This window comes from Chanodichthys erythropterus, chromosome 7, assembly GCF_024489055.1.
Source record: "Chanodichthys erythropterus isolate Z2021 chromosome 7, ASM2448905v1, whole genome shotgun sequence".
In the NCBI taxonomy this organism is placed as follows: domain Eukaryota; kingdom Metazoa; phylum Chordata; class Actinopteri; order Cypriniformes; family Xenocyprididae; genus Chanodichthys; species Chanodichthys erythropterus.
Window position 1 is genome coordinate 38,408,425 of NC_090227.1, and position 10,565 is coordinate 38,418,989.

The following is a 10,565-nucleotide window of genomic DNA, read 5'->3' on the forward strand; positions in this document are numbered from 1 at the left end:
ATCCTCTTCCGTAGTTACTGAGTTACTATTTGTGAGAAGTAACTAGTAACTATAACTAATTACTTTTTTAAAGTAACGTGCCCAACACTGGACACAAATGTTTCTGAAACAGCCTGGATTTTGTTTTAAAGCATATGTGATGACCGCAATGAAATCAACATTTTATTTTCTCTACAGAAGACAACTGAATATTTGTAGATATTTTCAAAGTGTATATGTATATATACATATATATATTATTTATTTATATATATATATATATATATATATATATATATATATATATATATATTTTTTTTTTAGAAAAGCTAGACAAGACCCTTATTCCTCATCTGGGATCATGTAGAGCCCTTTGAAGCTGCACTGAAACTGCAATTTAGACCTTCAACCTGTTAAACCCCAATATATGAAATCCAATATATGGAGAAAATAAAACCTTAATCTCTTTTCAACTGAAGAAAGAAAGACATAAACATCTTGGATGACATGGGGGTGAGTAAATTATCAGGAAATTTCAATTCTGAAGTGAACTAATCTTTTAAAAAATTGATTTTCTCTTTCTATTTTGTTGTTTGATTAACATTTGATTAACACTTTAAGAGCTCATACACAGATCTAATGCAATATGCATCCGTTTTCTTTCTCAGTTGTTTATATTCATGTGAACCATATGTGACTGTATTTACAAGGACACTTGCAGAGATATTGCAGAGGTATTTTAACATTATTTTGTGTGTATGTGTCTGTTCAAGCAAAACTAGAGTGAATGGAATTCAGTGTTTGCAGTGTTTTCTGTGTGTGCGCAGCATGCCAGCTCCGAAATAAGTTCTCTTGCGCTCGAATGGCTTAAAATCACTTGAATGTTTAAACAGACAGGACCTAAGTGCAAATAATAAACTTTCACTCTATGATGGTTAAACTGTGCTATTAATCTGAGAATCACGAGCGTTTCAAACTGTGGTGCCTGGTCCACAGATCAACTACGATCCCTATACTTGACATCGCACATGCGCACATTGCAATGTCAATGCTAAAAGGATTTATTGTTCAACCCTAATATATAACAATTAAAATGTATAGTACTTTTCTTTAAAATACAGACCAAATAATTGATGACTGTGCTGTATCCTCCGATTTTTGTCCAATCAAATCCTCTCTAGGATGAGAATGTCCCTCCTCCTTCGACAGACTAACATGTAACAAATCAAGGTTTGCTGCTGACTGATATTCCCATCCCAAACAAAAATCTGCTGTCGTCAAGAGATTTCATGGAGTTTTCAAAGGACATGAGAAGAAGACTTTTAAATGGCACATCTTAAAAATGTATCAATAAAAGTAAATAAAATCATTTGGAGCATAATAGGGGCGGTTGTTCATCAATTTGAGGTCTCCGAGACAAACACTCTGCTTGTTCCATTGGCCCACTTCAAAGGCAGAGACTAATAGTGTTTGTATATGAGCCTGAATACTCCAGAATTGCCCCATAAGGAGGCTGCGATCCATATCATTGCATCCTTTGGCTGCAGATCAGAGCCAGCGTGGGGGAATGAAGACAGGTCTCTATTAGTAGGTCCTGCATGTAGCCAATGTACTGAATAAGCCATTTTCAGAGATTCTGCACTAAACTAACAGGCAGTAACTGTTTCAAAAGAACAGATGCCCTTGGGATGATTTCCTCATATGTACATGTACTTTGTGTGTACTGTTAATATAAATATTCAGATTACTCCTCCTGGCTGATTACAATAAAATGGGAAACATAGCACTAAACTTTCATTAATGTATACACAAGCTTAACTATCAGATGTTTAGATGTGGAACAGCGCTCAAAGACATGAATAGTGAAGCTTTCAAAATGCTAATAAATATAGATACAAAAACCAACAGCAGAGAAAACACCTATTCCTTAATTATTCATATGTTCTGCAGAGGGCAATCCTCAACTGTGGGTGTGATTTTTTTCTTTTTTTAACAGAATAATTCACTCAGCTGTGAAACACTCTGAAGAAGAGAGAACACCACACACCACTTTCATCTTCACACTTTTCTCACACAGCTGCTGCACCTTTGAACTAGAAAGCTGTATTTCAGTAAACTGTGATCAGTGCTCGGATTTTCCTTTCTATAAAAGTCTGCTGCTTATATACGTTCAGAAGGTCTTCCAGATCTTAGTAATTTCACACACAGACCAGCCAATAGTCATGAGTCGATCACTGAAAACTGAGACCCACAGCATTTGATCACTGGATTTACTGAAATCATTTCACATTTAAGTGTTTTGTTTTTTTTTCTCTAAACATTGCAGCATTGCATATCTAATCATCTCCTGACAAACACATTGAATAAACACATTGTCATTTAACCATGCATTACTGTCTTTGGAAGGTTTTTGTCTTTAAAACACATTAAAATGTACAATTTCATGTCACATATTTACATGCAATGCAGGGATTCCCCAACTTTTTTGTCAGCTGAACCTCTTTGACCTGATATATTTACTTCAAGTACCCCCTGAGACAAGTTAGTCAGGTCAATAATAAAATTGAAGGGGAAAATCATGACTTTTTCCATGTTTAAGTGCTATAATCGGGTCCTAGGTGCAGCTAACAATCCAGAAATCGTGAAAAAGGACAATCCAGTAACTTTGGTTTGGTAAGCCTTTCTCTGCAAGCATGTGAAAAACGAGCCGCTCAGATTTCGCTCCCCTAGTGACATAGGAAGGGGATCTTATTATAATATAATCTATTAATATTATATATTATAATCTAAACATTTCCACCCACAGTGTCACCATTTTGTTTTCACAATCAAGGCAAAGCTGTAGATAAATAAAGTATTTTTAAATAATTGCAATGTGTTTCTTCGGTTCAGGCAGTTCCACTTTCTGTGTGCTTTCCCTTAGCCTACATACACTCTATTGCTTTATGTTTGCACAGTTGTGTTTGACAGAAATGTATCAGTGTTACTTATGACTCACCTACAAAACAGCTTAGACTAATGTTACTAGTGTGATTACGCCAGACTGCTTCACAAACGAGGGTCAATTCAACGCTGGATTTGCACAAAAGATTAACATGACGGCACATGCTAGTGGATGAGTTGAATCAACTCCACAGCAACTACATAAATTTATCCACTAACCATTCAGAAACGTCCAGTTTCATTCTAAAAGTTGTAACTTCTTCCTGAGTCTCTCCATCAGTGTCGACTCAACAATGTAAGGCTGAACACCGTTACTGACAATCGGCATCTTGGCTGCGTGAGATTCTCCAGCTTTGTTGTTGTTGAGTATCCAAACTGAAGCGCGAGCTGTTAAAGCTCCGCCCTCTTCTGGAAAAGGGGGCCGGGAGCGGCAGCTCATTTGCATTTAAAGGGACACACACAAAAACTGTGTGTTTTTGGTCACACCCGAATAAATGATCTGTGGGGTATTTTGAGCCGATACTCCACAGACACATTCTGGGGACACCTTAGACTAATAAAATTAAGTTCACCATCTGATGTTGGTTTATGGCCACATGACATACAGGTAAACAAATAAAATATTTCATCTTTTTAGTGTTTTAATTTGATTGTTTTTATTTTAAAATTATTTATTTTACTTTTAAACTTATGATTTAATTAATTGCTTTTCACTAAACTCAGAAAACCCAGTCTGGGAAACACGATATAATGTAATATTTAAAGGTGCCATTGAATGAAAAATTGTTACGTAACAGTCGGGATCATTAATATGTACGCCCCCAATATTTGCATATGCCAGCTCATGTTCAAGGCATTACACAAGGGCAGCCAGTATTAACGTCTGGATCTGTGCACAGCTGAATCATCAGACTAGGTAAGCAAGCAAGGATAACAGCGAAAAATGAAAGATGGAGCGATAATAACTGATATGAGCCATGATAACATGAAATTTTTAGTGATATTTGTAAATTGTCTTTCTAAATGTTTCATTAGCATATTGCTAATGTACTGTTAAATGTGGTTAAAGTTCCCATCATTTCTTACTGTATTCAGGGAGACAAGAGCCATCGCTATTTTCATTATTAAACACTTGCAGTCTGTATAATGCATAAACACAACTTCATTCTTTATAAATCTCTCCAACAGTGTGTAATGTGTAATGTTAGCTTTAGCCGCGGAGCACCATCAAACTCATTCAGAATCAAATGTAAACATCCAAATAAATACTAAACTCTCAGGAATCAATGTATGCATGACGAGCACTTTGTAAAGATCCATTTTGAGGGTTATATTAGCTGTTTGAACTTTGTGTTTGCTGTTTAAGGCTGTCGAGAGCTCGCGGGGGCGGGGAGCGGGAGATTTAAAGGGGCCGCGTAATCATATGTAATTATGGCTCAAAATAGGCAGTTAAAAAAATTAATAAAAAAAAAAATCTATGGGGTATTTTGAGCTGAAACTTCACAGACACGTTCAGGGGACCATTAGACTTATATAACATCTTTTAAAAAAGGCACCTTTAATGCACTTCATGCTGTTGATAACAAAGAATGAAAATTATTTTCAAAAAGATGAGCTTTCCAAGAGGCTGAGAGCATTTCTATTTAAAAAAAAAAAAAAAAAAAAAATTATATATATATATATATATATATATATATATATATATATATATATATATATATATATATATATATATATATATATATATATAAAAGCCATGAAACTGTAGTTTGTGATTAGGGAATTGCAACTTAGCAAAAATAATACTTTAAATCAATGTCAGATGTAATTTTTTTTATGTAACTATTAGCTGGGTAGATTCATTAAGTGCGAATTAATTTGAATAGGCACTTTGTTTTAGAAACAAGGCTGTTTTCCCATTCAACAAACCAACAAGAAGCAATTAATGGCTCATGACTCAATCTTGTCATTAGATTAAGAAAATTACCTAGCAAAAGAGAATGAAATTTAAATATTTTACTTTGCTTCAGCACTTATGATTATAGACTATCAAGTTAAATATGAAACTGTTAACGACTCATCGTGTTAATGTCTTGTGAGTTTCATATAGCGCAGCATTTACAGCATACAAAATGACCCCTCTTATAAGCAGTGTGAGGAAATAGTATTAACCTCTACGATTGCTCACTGTCAGACACAGAGGAAGCTCATCTGCCCATCTCACCCTCACGACTGAGACCAGATGCAGCTGCTGATTTAATGGTGTGTCGTGAGAGCGTTCATTAATGTCTGTGCAGGATGTGTTTCAATGAGACTTGGCTGGTCCACTATCACAGATTAGATATGCGTCACAATGACTGACGATCATTTGTTTAGCATCCTAGTTGATCTTAATCATCCTCTCTCTCATTTATCTATTTTCATTGAATGATACAAAATTTACTGTAGTCGTTTGTGTGACAAAGCTCAGACGAACCCCCAATCCAAACCGCACCCATGTAGCCACCCTCCCCCATTCACCCCCAGGACTGAACATATAAGCAGATGGGTCCGTAACGCTCTGATCACACAGGGCATTCATACACATTAGCAATTATGTTTATTTCACCATTAGTTGCGCAAACAGAAGGATGGAAGTAGTTTTAATATACACAAACATGGATACAATGTACTGCATGGCCAAAAGTATGTGGATACCCCCTTGTAATTAACGCCTTTGACTTTTCCAGTAATTCCAGTAATGTAAAATCCTAATGCTACAGTACACAAAGACATTGTAGAGAATTGTGTGCTTACAAGTTTGTGGCAAGAGTCTGGGAAGGGTCTTAACTGTTCCAGTATGACAATGACCCTGTGGTTCACTGAGGTGGGGTTGAAGAACTTGACTGGTTTGCAAATGGTTATCATCATAGTTCCACTGATGCAAACGGAATACATTCTAAAATAATTATTTTCTGCACTACTTAATTACAACACTGCTAATGAATCTATAATGTGAATCTCTCTTTTAGTGAATCAAACACACAGGTGCAGTGTAGTCCAAATCCTGAACAAATGATTTTAATGAAATGGTTCTTTTTAGTGAATCCAAAACACACAATGCAAACTCTTGTAGGCTGGTTCCCGAACAAATGATTTGAATGAGTCAGTTCTTTTTAGTGAATCCAAAACACACAGCTCAAACAGTGTTGTCTGGTTCCTGAACAAATAACTCGAATGAGTCAGTTATTTTTAGTTAAACCAAAACACAGAGCTCAAACAGTGTAGTCTGAGTCCGAATGAATGACTCTAATGAGCCAGTTGTTTTCAGCAAATCAAAAACCCACAGTGCAAACAGAGTGATCCAATACACAAACAAATGAACAAATACCTGAACAAAATCTCATCATCTGGCAGTGAAATTGATTTTTTTTCTTCTTAATTCCAAATAAAAGTACTAAAAGAATCATTAATGGAACCATCAAGGAACCAGAATCATTACTGACACCTCCATCACTCTTTTAATCAGGCACTGAAAAAAAAAAGAAAAAGAATAGAACAAAAAAAAAATGCCAGTTAGAATTACTGTCTGGTTCCCGAACAAATGACTCGAATGAGTCAGTTGTTTTTATTGAATCCAAAACACAATGCTCAAAAAGCGTTGCCTGGTTCCTGAACGAATGACTGGAATGAGTCGGTTCTTTTTAGTGGATCAAAAACAGACAGCACCAATAATGTAGTCTCAGTCCCGAATGAATGACTCAAACAGAGTGATCCAATACCCAAACAAATGAACAAATACCCAAATAAAATCTCATCATCTGGGAGTGGAATTGATTTGTATTCATACATATATATTATTCCAAATAAAACTGCTAAAAGAATCATTAATGGAACCATCAAAGAACCAGAATCATTACCGAGAGCACAACCACTCTTTTAATCAGGCACTGAAAAAAATCAGAATAGAAAAGAATTGCCAATTAGAATTATTGTCTGCTTCTCAAACAAATAACTTGAATGAGTCGGTTCTTTTTAGTTGATCAAAAATAGACAGCACCAATAGTGTAGTCTAAGTCCCGAACGAATGACTCTAATGAGCTGGTTCTTTTCAGTGAATCAAAAACCCACAGTGCAAAAAGAGTGATCTGATACCTGAACAAAAAAAACAAATACTCAAACAAAATCGCATCTGGCAGTGGAATTGTTTTTCTCTCTCTCTCTCTCTCTCTCAATTCCAAATAAGATTACTAAGAATCATAAATGGAATCATCAAGGAACCAGAATCATTACTGATAACTCCATCACTCCTTTAATCAAGCACCAAAAAACAACAAAACAAAAACAGATTAGGAAAAAAATTAGTGTTTCATTTTTTGGACAATTAACCAAATAAAAATACATGCACTTGTTTTGAACTCTGCATTCATGAACTGGGCAAGACTCCATTAGAGAGTCATTTCCAAAGATCTGCAACACTCTTTTTGAGGTTTGCTTGGCAACCAGAGGCTAAAAACCATGGCACTCGTCTTTGATTTGGTGACAGAGCTTGTGCCAAGACCTAATAATACACTGACTAGAGATTGCAGGCGTTACAGGCCTCCCTGCGTCGTTCTCTCTGAACCTCTAAACATAGCCCAGTAGGAAAATCAACGAAAATTAGAGCGATGTCTTGCCTGCTCCGTGCCACATGGACCCCCTTATAAGACAAAAGGATCCGGGACAACTGCTCACATTCCAGGCATCACAGTGTGGACAGCATGGCACTGTGACAGCAGTTGTAATCCCTCAGCGTCTGCTGGCGTGAGCTTGCTCCAAGATTCCTTGTGTCAGAAAGTAATCAGTAGCCGAGCTATGCGTGCACCTGAAAAAATGTAACGCGATACGATCTTGCAAATAGATTATCATACAGTTTTATAGAGGTTGTAGAACTTTCCGAACCTAATTTTGGACATTAAAGACCCCCTGTGGTGAAAATCAAGTTTTTAATGTTGTTTATAGGTCTATGTGGTGTTTTTAAGACAAACCATGTGCAAATTCATAAGTCAACACCATTGCTGAGTATTTTGTCTTTAAAACTGCAGTTTACCAAAGAAAGTCTCAAAAACGCGGTTGAGCACTTGTTTTCTACGTCACAAGTTATTTGCAGCCAATCATGGACTTTAGAATATCATTAACTATGCTGAAAAGCAGGGGAGTCTCAAGAGAAGCCAGGTTATCCCGGTATATGAAAAATTGGGTACATATAGCAATATAGCGGGTGAATTGTGTATATAATGTATATTACGATGTTATGATGAACTATATGCCTTATTCCACTAAGTTGTTCAAAGTGTTTCTGATTTTTAGAAGGCAGCTGTCTGATTCTGATTCTGTTTGTGTAACATTAGCAACACATTATTAGCTGTTTGATAACATAAGTAAAAGGCTAATCATATCAGTTACCGCTATGTGTGTGATGTAGAGAGCAATAAATAAAACCACAATGGTTGATAGCAGAAGTAAATAGTATATGCTATTTATTTGCCCAAAACCTCAATGTGGGTACATACTGCATGTGTAATATGCCCATACTATTTGAAACACTCTTTATTCTAATGTACACTGAAGCTAACTATCAGGTTCAGACAGTTCGCCAGTTCATTTAGAGGGTAAATAATACGGCGGTTTCTCATATAAACCACCGTGACAGGCATTGTCCTGCATCCTACCTTGTCTTTCACTTTTTGAAAAACAATCCCATAAAAAATGCAATGACCTCTTTCTGTGGTTACAAAATACAGTCTACCTCATTTGGGACTGTAACAAATCAGTCTAATGAAAAGGCTGGAAGGAGGTTTGTAGGTTAGCAAGGGGAAGACAAAGCTCATTAGAGGAGCCATCCTAGAACAATAACATTGTGTAGGCAGACAACAACAGACATTGTTTTATAGGAGGAACATCTGTGAATGGACTACAAAAAAGAAAAACAAAAAACAACACAGATAAAACAGTTCATACAAAGGAGAACAACAAAATGAGATTTACACATATTATGGTCTATTGCACTAAAGCCCCAAGTGTTCAATAGTCCTGGATATTATTTTGTGCCTGTCAAAATGCTTTTTCTTTGTCTTTTTTATGTGTGCACTGCAGTAATTTTACATGAAGAAAATAAAAAAAAACATAAATAAAACATATAAACAATCCCGCTCGATAATATAATATAATATAATATAATTAATATAATATAATATAATATAATATAATATAATATAATATAATATAATATAATATAATATAATATAATATAATATAATATAATATAATATAATATAATATAATATAATATAATATAATATAATATAATATAATATAATATAATAGGATGCAAGCAGCCAAGCAGACACAAAGTACATGTTAAAAGCCCTCAGGTAAAATGCAGGCAATCTTTTCATTTCAAACAAAACATAGACCTCAGAGCCCTTTACGTCAAAAAAAGTCATGTCTCTGCTCCTGACATAAAATGTGATGACACCGAGACACATCAGAGGTGTGAAACAACAGCTGCAGAGGACTTAGGCTCAGGGTGACTGGATGAACAGCCTTTGACAGAAACATCCAGAGCTGTCACAACTGAGCTGTTATATGATCATGAACTTGGAGTCACAATCCAAAATACAATAAATGTAAAAACATGCCTTTCAAAGAAAACTCTGAAATGACTTTTCTTTTCCCACTAACATCATTTAAGCTGAGTGGGCTATTCACTTACATTCAAATCTTGCATTCATAACTGTCACTGAATATCCTATTTCACTTGGCAATGTCACATTATGACAGTAAAATGTATAATGAACATTCATGTTGACTTTAATAGACAACCATCACGTTATTAGGTCTTCTTCCAAGCCATAATTCAATGTTTACTGTGATCACTCGTCAAGAAGATATCTGCACAGATTAGTTTTCAAAGGACAGGACTTAACTTGCTTGGATTAGGGATAAAGACTTTCACTGGAAGATTTGCACTGTTGATTTTTGGAGAAAATCCTTTTTTTATTTGCTTTGTTTTAGGCATCTTCATGCTATACCCACCCTATGGGTCCAGCACAGCCATCACACAGGTTCCACATCCATGCACGGCTGCTTTCAGTGAACAAATCCAAATACCTCTTGTGCTCTAAATCCAGCAGCAAATCTGCTTTGCCTCTTTAGCAATCACCATATTGAAGCTGAAGTATGCCATTTCTACTCCAATAGTGTCACTAAAACAGAACAGTAAAAAAATAATGACTGTTTTTCAAACAGATTTCCCAAACACTCCCCTGTCTGCCATTGGTCGGACAAACAAATAGTTAAAAATAATACACGTAAAACTCCAAACATCTGTAGTTGAGTTAATGTTGCTATGTTGGGCTGGTTGGGGATGCTCAAACAAGCAGAGCACATATACAATGACAGCATTTTTTTTAAGGAAATCATGAATGCCATAGAGTTCGTTCTGCATAAGAGTAGAAGCCCATTTACATCTAAGAAGAAAAAAAAAGAATTTAACTGTAAAGTATTTATGGTAATTGTGACTTTACTTCTTGTAATGTGACATTGCTTTGCACACAGCAACATTAATTTTCACAAATGCAACTTTATTTCTTATTTTAAACTCTCATAATTACTATATTTAC